The sequence below is a fragment of the Triturus cristatus genome, chromosome 4_1 (genome assembly GCF_964204655.1).
Source record: "Triturus cristatus chromosome 4_1, aTriCri1.1, whole genome shotgun sequence".
Classification (NCBI taxonomy): Eukaryota; Metazoa; Chordata; class Amphibia; order Caudata; family Salamandridae; genus Triturus; species Triturus cristatus.
In genome coordinates, this window is record NC_140585.1 from 1230416549 (window position 1) to 1230432926 (window position 16378).

Consider the following 16378-nt stretch of genomic DNA (forward strand, 5'->3'; position numbering starts at 1 on the left):
TACTGGCTACAGGTGAGCTACACTTAGTATTGGAAATACATACAGGTGAGCCACACTAGTGGGACACTTAGTATTGGAAATACATACAGGTGAGCTACACTGGTGGGACACTTAGTATTGGAAATACATACTGGATACAGGTGAGCTACACCTAGTATTGGAAATACATACTGGATACAGGTGTGGGACACTTAGTATTGGAAATACATACAGGTGAGCTACACTGGTGGGATACAGGTGAGCTACACTAGTGGGACACTTAGTATTGGAAATACATACTGGATACAGGTGAGCTACACTAGTGGGACACTTAGTATTGAAAATACATACTGGATACAGGTGAGCTACACTAGTGGGACACTTTTAGTATTGGAAATACATACTGGATACAGGTGAGATACACTAGTGGGACACTTAGGCTTGGAAATACATACTGAATACAGGTGAGCTACACTAGTGGGACACTTAGCATTGGAAATACATACAGGTGTGGGACACTTTGTATTGGAAATACATACTGGATACAGGTGAGCTACACTGGTGGGACACTTAGTATTGGAAATACATACAGGTGTGGGACACTTAGTATTGGAAATACATACAGGTGAGCTACACTAGTGTGACACTTAGTATTGGAAATACATACAGGTGAGCCACACTGGTGGGACACTTAGTATTGGAAATACATACAGGTGAGCCACACTGGTGGGACACTTAGTATTGGAAATACATACTGGATACAGGTGAGCTACACTAGTGGGACACTTAGTATTGAAAATACATACTGAATACAGGTGAGCTACACTTAGTATTGGAAATACATACAGGTGAGCTACACTGGTGGGATACAGGTGAGCTACACTAGTGGGACACTTAGTATTGAAAATACATACTGAATACAGGTGAGCTACACTTAGTATTGGAAATACATACAGGTGAGCCACACTAGTGGGACACTTAGTATTGGAAATACATACAGGTGAGCTACACTGGTGGGACACTTAGTATTGGAAATACATACTGGATACAGGTGAGCTACACTAGTGGGACACTTAGTATTGGAAATACATACTGGCTACAGGTGAGATACACTAGTGGGGCACTTAGTATTGGAAATACATACTGGCTACAGGTGAGCTACACTAGTGGGGCACTTAGTATTGGAAATACATACTGGCTACAGGTGAGCTACACTAGTGGGACACTTAGTATTGAAAATACATACTGGATACAGGTGAGCTACACTTAGTATTGGAAATACATACTGGCTACAGGTGAGGGACACTTAGTATTGAAAATACATACTGGATACAGGTGAGCTACACTAGTGGGACACTTAGTATTGAAAATACATACTGGATACAGGTGAGCTACACTTAGTATTGGAAATACATACTGGATACAGGTGAGCTACACTAGTGGGACACTTAGGCTTGGAAATACATACAGGTGAGCTACACTAGTGGGACACTTAGTATTGAAAATACATACTGGATACAGGTGAGCTACACTAGTGTGACACTTAGTATTGAAAATACATACTGGATACAGGTGAGCTACACTAGTGGGACACTTAGGCTTGGAAATACATACTGAATACAGGTGAGCTACACTAGTGGGACACTTAGTATTGAAAATACATACTGAATACAGGTGAGCTACACTTAGTATTGGAAATACATACTGGATACAGGTGAGCTACACCTAGTATTGGAAATACATACTGGATACAGGTGAGCTACACTGGTGGGACACTTAGTATTGGAAATACATACTGAATACAGGTGAGCTACACTTAGTATTGGAAATACATACAGGTGAGCTACACTAGTGGGACACTTAGTATTGGAAATACATACTGGCTACACTAGTGGGGCACTTAGTATTGGAAATACATACTGGATACAGGTGAGATACACTAGTGGGGCACTTAGTATTGGAAATACATACTGGATACAGGTGAGCTACACCTAGTATTGGAAATACATACTGGATACAGGTGTGGGACACTTAGTATTGGAAATACATACTGGATACAGGTGAGCTACACTAGTGGGACACTTAGTATTGGAAATACATACTGGATACAGGTGAGCTACACTAGTGGGACACTTAGTATTGGAAATACATACTGGATACAGGTGAGATACACTAGTGGGGCACTTAGTATTGGAAATACATACTGGATACAGGTGAGCTACACTTAGTATTGGAAATACATACAGGTGAGCTACACTGGTGGGATACAGGTGAGCTACACTAGTGGGACACTTAGTATTGGAAATACATACAGGTGTGGGACACTTAGTATTGGAAATACATACTGGATACAGGTGAGTTACACTAGTGGGACACTTTTAGTATTGGAAATACATACTGGATACAGGTGAGATACACTAGTGGGACACTTAGTATTGAAAATACATACAGGTGAGATACACTAGTGGGGCACTTAGTATTGGAAATACATACTGGATACAGGTGAGCTACACTAGTGGGACACTTAGTATTGGAAATACATACTGGATACAGGTGAGCTACACTTAGTATTGGAAATACATACAGGTGAGCCACACTGGTGGGACACTTAGTATTGGAAATACATACTGGCTACAGGTGAGCTACACTAGTGTGACACTTAGTATTGGAAATACATACAGGTGGGATACAGGTGAGCTACACTAGTGGGACACTTAGCATTGGAAATACATACAGGTGTGGGACACTTAGTATTGGAAATACATACTGGATACAGGTGAGCTACACTAGTGTGACACTTAGTATTGGAAATACATACTGGATACAGGTGTGGGACACTTAGTATTGGAAATACATACTGAATACAGGTGTGGGACACTTAGTATTGGAAATACATACTGAATACAGGTGAGCTACACTAGTGGGACACTTAGTATTGGAAATACATACTGGATACAGGTGAGCTACACTAGTGGGACACTTAGTATTGGAAATACATACTGGATACAGGTGAGATACACTAGTGGGACACTTAGGCTTGGAAATACATACTGGATACAGGTGAGCTACACTAGTGGGACACTTTGTATTGGAAATACATACTGGATACAGGTGAGCTACACTAGTGGGACACTTAGGCTTGGAAATACATACTGGATACAGGTGAGCTACACTTAGTATTGGAAATACATACAGGTGAGCCACACTGGTGGGACACTTAGTATTGGAAATACATACTGGCTACAGGTGAGCTACACTAGTGGGACACTTTGTATTGGAAATACATACTAGCTACACTAGTGGGACACTTTTAGTATTGGAAATACATACTGGATACAGGTGTGGGACACTTAGTATTGGAAATACATACTGGATACAGGTGAGCTACACTGGTGGGACACTTAGTATTGGAAATACATACTGGATACAGGTGAGCTACACTGGTGGGATACAGGTGAGCTACACTAGTGGGACACTTAGTATTGAAAATACATACAGGTGAGATACACTAGTGGGGCACTTAGTATTGGAAATACATACTGGATACAGGTGAGCCACACTGGTGGGACACTTAGTATTGGAAATACATACTGGCTACAGGTGAGATACACTAGTGGGGCACTTAGTATTGGAAATACATACTGGCTACACTAGTGGGGCACTTAGTATTGGAAATACATACTGGATACAGGTGAGCTACACTAGTGGGACACTTAGGCTTGGAAATACATACTAGATACAGGTGAGCTACACTAGTGGGACACTTTTAGTATTGGAAATACATACAGGTGAGATACACTAGTGGGGCACTTAGTATTGGAAATACATACAGGTGGGATACAGGTGAGCTACACTTAGTATTGGAAATACATACTGGATACAGGTGAGCTACACCTAGTATTGGAAATACATACAGGTGAGCTACACTAGTGGGGCACTTAGTATTGGAAATACATACTGGATACAGGTGAGCTACACTAGTGGGACACTTAGTATTGAAAATACATACTGGACACAGGTGAGCTACACTAGTGGGACACTTAGTATTGGAAATACATACTGGATACAGGTGAGCTACACTAGTGGGGCACTTAGTATTGAAAATACAGGTGAGCTACACTTAGTATTGGAAATACATACAGGTGAGCCACACTGGTGGGACACTTAGTATTGGAAATACATACTGGCTACAGGTGAGCTACACTTAGTATTGGAAATACATACAGGTGAGCCACACTGGTGGGACACTTAGTATTGGAAATACATACTGGCTACAGGTGAGCTACACCTAGTATTGGAAATACATAAAGGATACAGGTGAGCTACACTGGTGGGACACTTAGTATTGGAAATACATACAGGTGAGCCACACTGGTGGGACACTTAGTATTGGAAATACATACTGGATACAGGTGAGCTACACTTAGTATTGGAAATACATACAGGTGAGCCACACTGGTGGGGCACTTAGTATTGGAAATACATACTGGATACAGGTGAGCTACACTAGTGGGACACTTAGTATTGGAAATACATACTGGCTACAGGTGAGATACACTAGTGGGGCACTTAGTATTGGAAATACATACTGGCTACAGGTGAGCTACACTAGTGGGGCACTTAGTATTGAAAATACATACTGGATACAGGTGAGCTACACTTAGTATTGGAAATACATACAGGTGAGCCACACTGGTGGGACACTTAGTATTGGAAATACATACTGGATACAGGTGAGCTACACTAGTGGGACACTTAGTATTGGAAATACATACTGGATACAGGTGAGCTACACCTAGTATTGGAAATACATACTGGATACAGGTGTGGGACACTTAGTATTGGAAATACATACTGGATACAGGTGAGATACACTAGTGGGACACTTAGGCTTGGAAATACATACTGAATACAGGTGAGCTACACTAGTGTGACACTTAGTATTGGAAATACATACAGGTGAGCTACACTAGTGGGACACTTTGTATTGGAAATACATACTGGCTACAGGTGAGATACACTAGTGGGAAACTTAGTATTGGAAATACATACTGGATACAGGTGAGCTACACTGGTGGGACACTTAGGCTTGGAAATACATACTGGCTACAGGTGAGATACACTAGTGGGGCACTTAGTATTGGAAATACATACTGGCTACAGGTGAGATACACTAGTGGGGCACTTAGTATTGGAAATACATACTGGATACAGGTGAGCTACACTTAGTATTGGAAATACATACAGGTGAGCCACACTGGTGGGACACTTAGTATTGGAAATACATACTGGATACAGGTGAGCTACACTAGTGGGACACTTAGTATTGGAAATACATACTGGATACAGGTGTGGGACACTTAGTATTGGAAATACATACAGGTGAGCTACACTGGTGGGATACAGGTGAGCTACACTAGTGGGACACTTAGTATTGGAAAAACATACTGGATACAGGTGAGCTACACCTAGTATTGGAAATACATACTGGATACAGGTGAGCTACACTGGTGGGACACTTAGTATTGAAAATACATACTGAATACAGGTGAGCTACACTTAGTATTGGAAATACATACAGGTGAGCCACACTGGTGGGACACTTAGTATTGGAAATACATACTGGATACAGGTGAGCTACACTAGTGGGACACTTAGGCTTGGAAATACATACTAGATACAGGTGAGCTACACTAGTGGGACACTTAGTATTGGAAATACATACTGGCTACAGGTGAGCTACACTAGTGGGGCACTTAGTATTGGAAATACATACTGGATACAGGTGAGCTACACTAGTGGGGCACTTAGTATTGGAAATACATACTGGCTACAGGTGAGATACACTAGTGGGGCACTTAGTATTGGAAATACATACTGGATACAGGTGAGCTACACCTAGTATTGGAAATACATACAGGTGAGCCACACTGGTGGGACACTTAGTATTGGAAATACATACAGGTGAGCCACACTGGTGGGACACTTAGTATTGGAAATACATACTGGATACAGGTGAGCTACACTTAGTATTGGAAATACATACAGGTGAGCCACACTGGTGGGACACTTAGTATTGGAAATACATACTGGATACAGGTGAGCTACACTTAGTATTGGAAATACATACAGGTGGGACACTTAGTATTGGAAATACATACTGGATACAGGTGAGCTACACTAGTGGGACACTTAGTATTGAAAATACATACAGGTGAGATACACTAGTGGGGCACTTAGTATTGGAAATACATACTGGATACAGGTGAGCTACACTAGTGTGACACTTAGTCTTGGAAATACATACTGGATACAGGTGAGCTACACTAGTGGGACACTTTTAGTATTGGAAATACATACTGGATACAGGTGAGATACACTAGTGGGACACTTAGTATTGGAAATACATACTGGCTACAGGTGAGATACACTAGTGGGGCACTTAGTATTGGAAATACATACAGGTGGGATACAGGTGAGCTACACTAGTGGGGCACTTAGTATTGGAAATACATACTGGATACAGGTGTGGGACACTTAGTATTGGAAATACATACAGGTGAGCTACACTGGTGGGATACAGGTGAGCTACACTAGTGGGACACTTAGTATTGGAAATACATACTGGATACAGGTGAGCTACACTAGTGGGACACTTTTAGTATTGGAAATACATACTGGATACAGGTGAGATACACTAGTGGGACACTTAGTATTGGAAATACATACAGGTGAGCCACACTGGTGGGACACTTAGTATTGGAAATACATACTGGATACAGGTGAGCTACACTAGTGGGACACTTAGTATTGAAAATACATACAGGTGAGATACACTAGTGGGGCACTTAGTATTGGAAATACATACTGGATACAGGTGAGCTACACTAGTGGGGCACTTGGTATTGGAAATACATACAGGTGAGCTACACTTAGTATTGGAAATACATACTGGATACAGGTGTGGGACACTTAGTATTGGAAATACATACAGGTGAGCCACACTGGTGGGACACTTAGTATTGGAAATACATACTGGATACAGGTGAGCTACACTTAGTATTGGAAATACATACAGGTGAGCCACACTGGTGGGACACTTAGTATTGGAAATACATACTGGATACAGGTGAGATACACTAGTGGGGCACTTAGTATTGGAAATACATACTGGATACAGGTGAGATACACTAGTGGGACACTTAGTATTGGAAATACATACTGGCTACAGGTGAGCTACACTGGTGGGACACTTAGTATTGGAAATACATACAGGTGAGCTACACTAGTGGGACACTTAGTATTGAAAATACATACTGGATACAGGTGAGCTACACTAGTGGGACACTTAGTATTGGAAATACATACTGGCTACAGGTGAGATACACTAGTGGGGCACTTAGTATTGGAAATACATACAGGTGTGGGACACTTAGTATTGGAAATACATACTGGCTACAGGTGAGCTACACTAGTGGGGCACTTAGTATTGGAAATACATACTGGATACAGGTGAGCTACACTAGTGGGGCACTTAGTATTGGAAATACATACTGGCTACAGGTGAGATACACTAGTGGGGCACTTAGTATTGGAAATACATACTGGCTACAGGTGAGCTACACTAGTGGGACACTTAGTATTGGAAATACATACTGGATACAGGTGAGATACACTAGTGGGACACTTAGTATTGAAAATACATACTGAATACAGGTGAGCTACACTAGTGGGACACTTAGTATTGGAAATACATACTGGCTACAGGTGAGCTACACTAGTGGGACACTTAGTATTGGAAATACATACTGAATACAGGTGAGCTACACTTAGTATTGGAAATACATACTGGATACAGGTGAGCTACACCTAGTATTGGAAATACATACTGGATACAGGTGTGGGACACTTAGTATTGGAAATACATACAGGTGAGCTACACTGGTGGGATACAGGTGAGCTACACTAGTGGGACACTTAGTATTGGAAATACATACTGGATACAGGTGAGCTACACTAGTGGGACACTTTTAGTATTGGAAATACATACTGGATACAGGTGAGATACACTAGTGGGACACTTAGGCTTGGAAATACATACTGAATACAGGTGAGCTACACTAGTGGGACACTTAGCATTGGAAATACATACAGGTGTGGGACACTTTGTATTGGAAATACATACTGGATACAGGTGAGCTACACTAGTGGGACACTTAGTATTGAAAATACATACAGGTGAGATACACTAGTGGGGCACTTAGTATTGGAAATACATACTGGATACAGGTGAGCTACACTAGTGTGACACTTAGTATTGGAAATACATACTGGATACAGGTGAGATACACTGGTGGGACACTTAGGCTTGGAAATACATACTGGATACAGGTGAGCTACACTAGTGGGACACTTAGTATTGGAAATACATACTGGCTACAGGTGAGATACACTAGTGGGGCACTTAGTATTGGAAATACATACTGGATACAGGTGAGATACACTAGTGGGACACTTAGTATTGAAAATACATACTGAATACAGGTGAGCTACACTAGTGGGACACTTAGTATTGGAAATACATACTGGCTACAGGTGAGCTACACTAGTGGGACACTTAGTATTGGAAATACATACTGAATACAGGTGAGCTACACTTAGTATTGGAAATACATACTGGATACAGGTGAGCTACACCTAGTATTGGAAATACATACTGGCTACAGGTGAGGGACACTTAGTATTGAAAATACATACTGGATACAGGTGAGCTACACTAGTGGGACACTTAGTATTGAAAATACATACTGGATACAGGTGAGCTACACTTAGTATTGGAAATACATACTGGATACAGGTGAGCTACACTAGTGGGACACTTAGGCTTGGAAATACATACAGGTGAGCTACACTAGTGTGACACTTAGTATTGGAAATACATACTGGATACAGGTGAGATACACTAGTGGGACACTTAGGCTTGGAAATACATACTGGATACAGGTGAGCTACACTAGTGGGACACTTTTAGTATTGGAAATACATACTGGATACAGGTGAGATACACTAGTGGGACACTTAGTATTGAAAATACATACAGGTGAGCCACACTGGTGGGACACTTAGTATTGGAAATACATACTGGCTACAGGTGAGCTACACTGGTGGGACACTTAGTATTGGAAATACATACTGGATACAGGTGAGCTACACTGGTGGGACACTTAGTATTGGAAATACATACTGGATACAGGTGAGCTACACTGGTGGGATACAGGTGAGCTACACTAGTGGGACACTTAGTATTGGAAATACATACTGGATACAGGTGAGCTACACTAGTGGGACACTTTTAGTATTGGAAATACATACTGGATACAGGTGAGCTACACTAGTGGGACACTTAGCATTGGAAATACATACAGGTGTGGGACACTTAGTATTGGAAATACATACTGGATACAGGTGAGCTACACCTAGTATTGGAAATACATACTGGATACAGGTGAGCTACACCTAGTATTGGAAATACATACTGGATACAGGTGAGCCACACTGGTGGGACACTTAGTATTGGAAATACATACTGGCTACAGGTGAGCTACACTAGTGGGACACTTAGTATTGGAAATACATACTGGATACAGGTGAGCTACACTAGTGGGACACTTAGTATTGGAAATACATACTGGCTACAGGTGAGATACACTAGTGGGGCACTTAGTATTGGAAATACATACTGGCTACAGGTGAGCTACACTAGTGGGGCACTTAGTATTGGAAATACATACTGGCTACAGGTGAGCTACACTAGTGGGGCACTTAGTATTGAAAATACATACTGGATACAGGTGAGCTACACTTAGTATTGGAAATACATACTGGCTACAGGTGAGGGACACTTAGTATTGAAAATACATACTGGATACAGGTGAGCTACACTAGTGGGACACTTAGTATTGAAAATACATACTGGATACAGGTGAGCTACACTTAGTATTGGAAATACATACTGGATACAGGTGAGCTACACTAGTGGGACACTTAGGCTTGGAAATACATACAGGTGAGCTACACTAGTGGGACACTTAGTATTGAAAATACATACTGGATACAGGTGAGCTACACTAGTGTGACACTTAGTATTGAAAATACATACTGGATACAGGTGAGCTACACTAGTGGGACACTTAGGCTTGGAAATACATACTGAATACAGGTGAGCTACACTAGTGGGACACTTAGTATTGAAAATACATACTGAATACAGGTGAGCTACACTTAGTATTGGAAATACATACTGGATACAGGTGAGCTACACCTAGTATTGGAAATACATACTGGATACAGGTGAGCTACACTGGTGGGACACTTAGTATTGGAAATACATACTGGCTACACTAGTGGGGCACTTAGTATTGGAAATACATACTGGATACAGGTGAGATACACTAGTGGGGCACTTAGTATTGGAAATACATACTGGATACAGGTGAGCTACACCTAGTATTGGAAATACATACTGGATACAGGTGTGGGACACTTAGTATTGGAAATACATACTGGATACAGGTGAGCTACACTAGTGGGACACTTAGTATTGGAAATACATACTGGATACAGGTGAGCTACACTAGTGGGACACTTAGTATTGGAAATACATACTGGATACAGGTGAGCTACACTAGTGGGGCACTTAGTATTGGAAATACATACTGGATACAGGTGTGGGACACTTAGTATTGGAAATACATACTGGATACAGGTGAGCTACACTGGTGGGACACTTAGTATTGGAAATACATACTGGATACAGGTGAGCTACACTAGTGGGGCACTTGGTATTGGAAATACATACAGGTGAGCTACACTTAGTATTGGAAATACATACTGGATACAGGTGTGGGACACTTAGTATTGGAAATACATACAGGTGAGCCACACTGGTGGGACACTTAGTATTGGAAATACATACTGGATACAGGTGAGCTACACTAGTGGGACACTTAGTATTGAAAATACATACTGAATACAGGTGAGCTACACTTAGTATTGGAAATACATACAGGTGAGCCACACTGGTGGGATACAGGTGAGCTACACTAGTGGGACACTTAGTATTGGAAATACATACAGGTGTGGGACACTTAGTATTGGAAATACATACTGGATACAGGTGAGTTACACTAGTGGGACACTTTTAGTATTGGAAATACATACTGGATACAGGTGAGATACACTAGTGGGACACTTAGGCTTGGAAATACATACTGAATACAGGTGAGCTACACTAGTGGGACACTTAGTATTGGAAATACATACTGGATACAGGTGAGTTACACTAGTGGGACACTTTTAGTATTGGAAATACATACTGGATACAGGTGAGATACACTAGTGGGACACTTAGTATTGAAAATACATACAGGTGAGATACACTAGTGGGGCACTTAGTATTGGAAATACATACTGGATACAGGTGAGCTACACTAGTGTGACACTTAGTATTGGAAATACATACAGGTGGGATACAGGTGAGCTACACTAGTGGGACACTTAGCATTGGAAATACATACAGGTGTGGGACACTTAGTATTGGAAATACATACTGGATACAGGTGAGCTACACTAGTGTGACACTTAGTATTGGAAATACATACTGGATACAGGTGTGGGACACTTAGTATTGGAAATACATACTGAATACAGGTGTGGGACACTTAGTATTGGAAATACATACTGAATACAGGTGAGCTACACTAGTGGGACACTTAGTATTGGAAATACATACTGGATACAGGTGAGATACACTAGTGGGACACTTAGTATTGGAAATACATACTGGATACAGGTGAGATACACTAGTGGGACACTTAGGCTTGGAAATACATACTGGATACAGGTGAGCTACACTAGTGGGACACTTTGTATTGGAAATACATACTGGATACAGGTGAGCTACACTAGTGGGACACTTAGGCTTGGAAATACATACTGGATACAGGTGAGCTACACTTAGTATTGGAAATACATACTGGCTACAGGTGAGATACACTAGTGGGGCACTTAGTATTGGAAATACATACTGGCTACAGGTGAGATACACTAGTGTGACACTTAGTATTGGAAATACATACTGGATACAGGTGAGCTACACTAGTGGGACACTTAGCATTGGAAATACATACAGGTGTGGGACACTTAGTATTGAAAATACATACTGAATACAGGTGAGCTACACTTAGTATTGAAAATACATACTGGATACAGGTGTGGGACACTTAGTATTGGAAATACATACAGGTGAGCTACACTGGTGGGACACTTAGTATTGGAAATACATACTGGATACAGGTGAGCTACACCTAGTATTGGAAATACATACTGGATACAGGTGTGGGACACTTAGTATTGGAAATACATACAGGTGAGCTACACTGGTGGGACACTTAGTATTGGAAATACATACTGGATACAGGTGAGCTACACCTAGTATTGGAAATACATACTGGATACAGGTGAGATACACTAGTGGGACACTTAGTATTGAAAATACATACTGAATACAGGTGAGCTACACTTAGTATTAGAAATACATACAGGTGAGCTACGCCAGTGGGACACTTAGTATTGGAAATACATACTGGATACAGGTGAGCTACACTTAGTATTGGAAATACATACTGGATACAGGTGAGCTACACTAGTGGGACACTTAGTATTGAAAATACATACTGGATACAGGTGAGCTACACTAGTGGGACACTTAGTATTGGAAATACATACTGGCTACAGGTGAGCTACACTAGTGGGACACTTTGTATTGGAAATACATACTAGCTACACTAGTGGGACACTTTTAGTATTGGAAATACATACTGGATACAGGTGTGGGACACTTAGTATTGGAAATACATACTGGATACAGGTGAGCTACACTGGTGGGACACTTAGTATTGGAAATACATACTGGATACAGGTGAGCTACACTGGTGGGATACAGGTGAGCTACACTAGTGGGACACTTAGTATTGAAAATACATACAGGTGAGATACACTAGTGGGGCACTTAGTATTGGAAATACATACTGGATACAGGTGAGCTACACTGGTGGGACACTTAGTATTGGAAATACATACTGGATACAGGTGAACTACACTTAGTATTGGAAATACATACTGGATACAGGTGAGCTACACTAGTGGGACACTTAGTATTGAAAATACATACTGGATACAGGTGAGCTACACTAGTGGGACACTTAGTATTGGAAATACATACTGGATACAGGTGAGATACACTAGTGGGACACTTAGGCTTGGAAATACATACTGAATACAGGTGAGCTACACTAGTGGGACACTTAGTATTGGAAATACATACTGGCTACAGGTGAGATACACTAGTGGGGCACTTAGTATTGGAAATACATACTGGCTACAGGTGAGCTACACTAGTGGGGCACTTAGTATTGGAAATACATACTGGCTACAGGTGAGATACACTAGTGGGAAACTTAGTATTGGAAATACATACTGAATACAGGTGAGCTACACTTAGTATTGGAAATGCATACAGGTGAGCCACACTAGTGGGACACTTAGTATTGGAAATACATACAGGTGAGCTACACTGGTGGGACACTTAGTATTGGAAATACATACTGGATACAGGTGAGCTACACCTAGTATTGGAAATACATACTGGATACAGGTGTGGGACACTTAGTATTGGAAATACATACAGGTGAGCTACACTGGTGGGATACAGGTGAGCTACACTAGTGGGACACTTAGTATTGGAAATACATACTGGATACAGGTGAGCTACACTAGTGGGACACTTAGTATTGAAAATACATACTGGATACAGGTGAGCTACACTAGTGGGACACTTTTAGTATTGGAAATACATACTGGATACAGGTGAGATACACTAGTGGGACACTTAGGCTTGGAAATACATACTGAATACAGGTGAGCTACACTAGTGGGACACTTAGCATTGGAAATACATACAGGTGTGGGACACTTTGTATTGGAAATACATACTGGATACAGGTGAGCTACACTGGTGGGACACTTAGTATTGGAAATACATACAGGTGTGGGACACTTAGTATTGGAAATACATACAGGTGAGCTACACTAGTGTGACACTTAGTATTGGAAATACATACAGGTGAGCCACACTGGTGGGACACTTAGTATTGGAAATACATACAGGTGAGCCACACTGGTGGGACACTTAGTATTGGAAATACATACTGGATACAGGTGAGCTACACTAGTGGGGCACTTAGTATTGGAAATACATACTGAATACAGGTGAGCTACACTTAGTATTGGAAATACATACAGGTGAGCTACACTGGTGGGATACAGGTGAGCTACACTAGTGGGACACTTAGTATTGAAAATACATACTGAATACAGGTGAGCTACACTTAGTATTGGAAATACATACAGGTGAGCCACACTAGTGGGACACTTAGTATTGGAAATACATACAGGTGAGCTACACTGGTGGGACACTTAGTATTGGAAATACATACTGGATACAGGTGAGCTACACTAGTGGGACACTTAGTATTGGAAATACATACTGGCTACAGGTGAGCTACACTTAGTATTGGAAATACATACAGGTGAGCCACACTAGTGGGACACTTAGTATTGGAAATACATACAGGTGAGCTACACTGGTGGGACACTTAGTATTGGAAATACATACTGGATACAGGTGAGCTACACCTAGTATTGGAAATACATACTGGATACAGGTGTGGGACACTTAGTATTGGAAATACATACAGGTGAGCTACACTGGTGGGATACAGGTGAGCTACACTAGTGGGACACTTAGTATTGGAAATACATACTGGATACAGGTGAGCTACACTAGTGGGACACTTAGTATTGAAAATACATACTGGATACAGGTGAGCTACACTAGTGGGACACTTTTAGTATTGGAAATACATACTGGATACAGGTGAGATACACTAGTGGGACACTTAGGCTTGGAAATACATACTGAATACAGGTGAGCTACACTAGTGGGACACTTAGCATTGGAAATACATACAGGTGTGGGACACTTTGTATTGGAAATACATACTGGATACAGGTGAGCTACACTGGTGGGACACTTAGTATTGGAAATACATACAGGTGTGGGACACTTAGTATTGGAAATACATACAGGTGAGCTACACTAGTGTGACACTTAGTATTGGAAATACATACAGGTGAGCCACACTGGTGGGACACTTAGTATTGGAAATACATACAGGTGAGCCACACTGGTGGGACACTTAGTATTGGAAATACATACTGGATACAGGTGAGCTACACTAGTGGGACACTTAGTATTGAAAATACATACTGAATACAGGTGAGCTACACTTAGTATTGGAAATACATACAGGTGAGCTACACTGGTGGGATACAGGTGAGCTACACTAGTGGGACACTTAGTATTGAAAATACATACTGAATACAGGTGAGCTACACTTAGTATTGGAAATACATACAGGTGAGCCACACTAGTGGGACACTTAGTATTGGAAATACATACTGGATACAGGTGAGCCACACTGGTGGGACACTTAGTATTGGAAATACATACTGGATACAGGTGAGCTACACTAGTGGGACACTTAGTATTGGAAATACATACTGGATACAGGTGAGCTACACTGGTGGGACACTTAGTATTGGAAATACATACTGGATACAGGTGAGCTACACTAGTGGGACACTTAGTATTGGAAATACATACTGGCTACAGGTGAGATACACTAGTGGGGCACTTAGTATTGGAAATACATACTGGCTACAGGTGAGCTACACTAGTGGGGCACTTAGTATTGGAAATACATACTGGCTACAGGTGAGCTACACTAGTGGGACACTTAGTATTGAAAATACATACTGGATACAGGTGAGCTACACTTAGTATTGGAAATACATACTGGCTACAGGTGAGGGACACTTAGTATTGAAAATACATACTGGATACAGGTGAGCTACACTAGTGGGACACTTAGTATTGAAAATACATACTGGATACAGGTGAGCTACACTTAGTATTGGAAATACATACTGGATACAGGTGAGCTACACTAGTGGGACACTTAGGCTTGGAAATACATACAGGTGAGCTACACTAGTGGGACACTTAGTATTGAAAATACATACTGGATACAGGTGAGCTACACTAGTGTGACACTTAGTATTGAAAATACATACTGGATACAGGTGAGCTACACTAGTGGGACACTTAGGCTTGGAAATACATACTGAATACAGGTGAGCTACACTAGTGGGACACTTAGTATTGAAAATACATACTGAATACAGGTGAGCTACACTTAGTATTGGAAATACATACTGG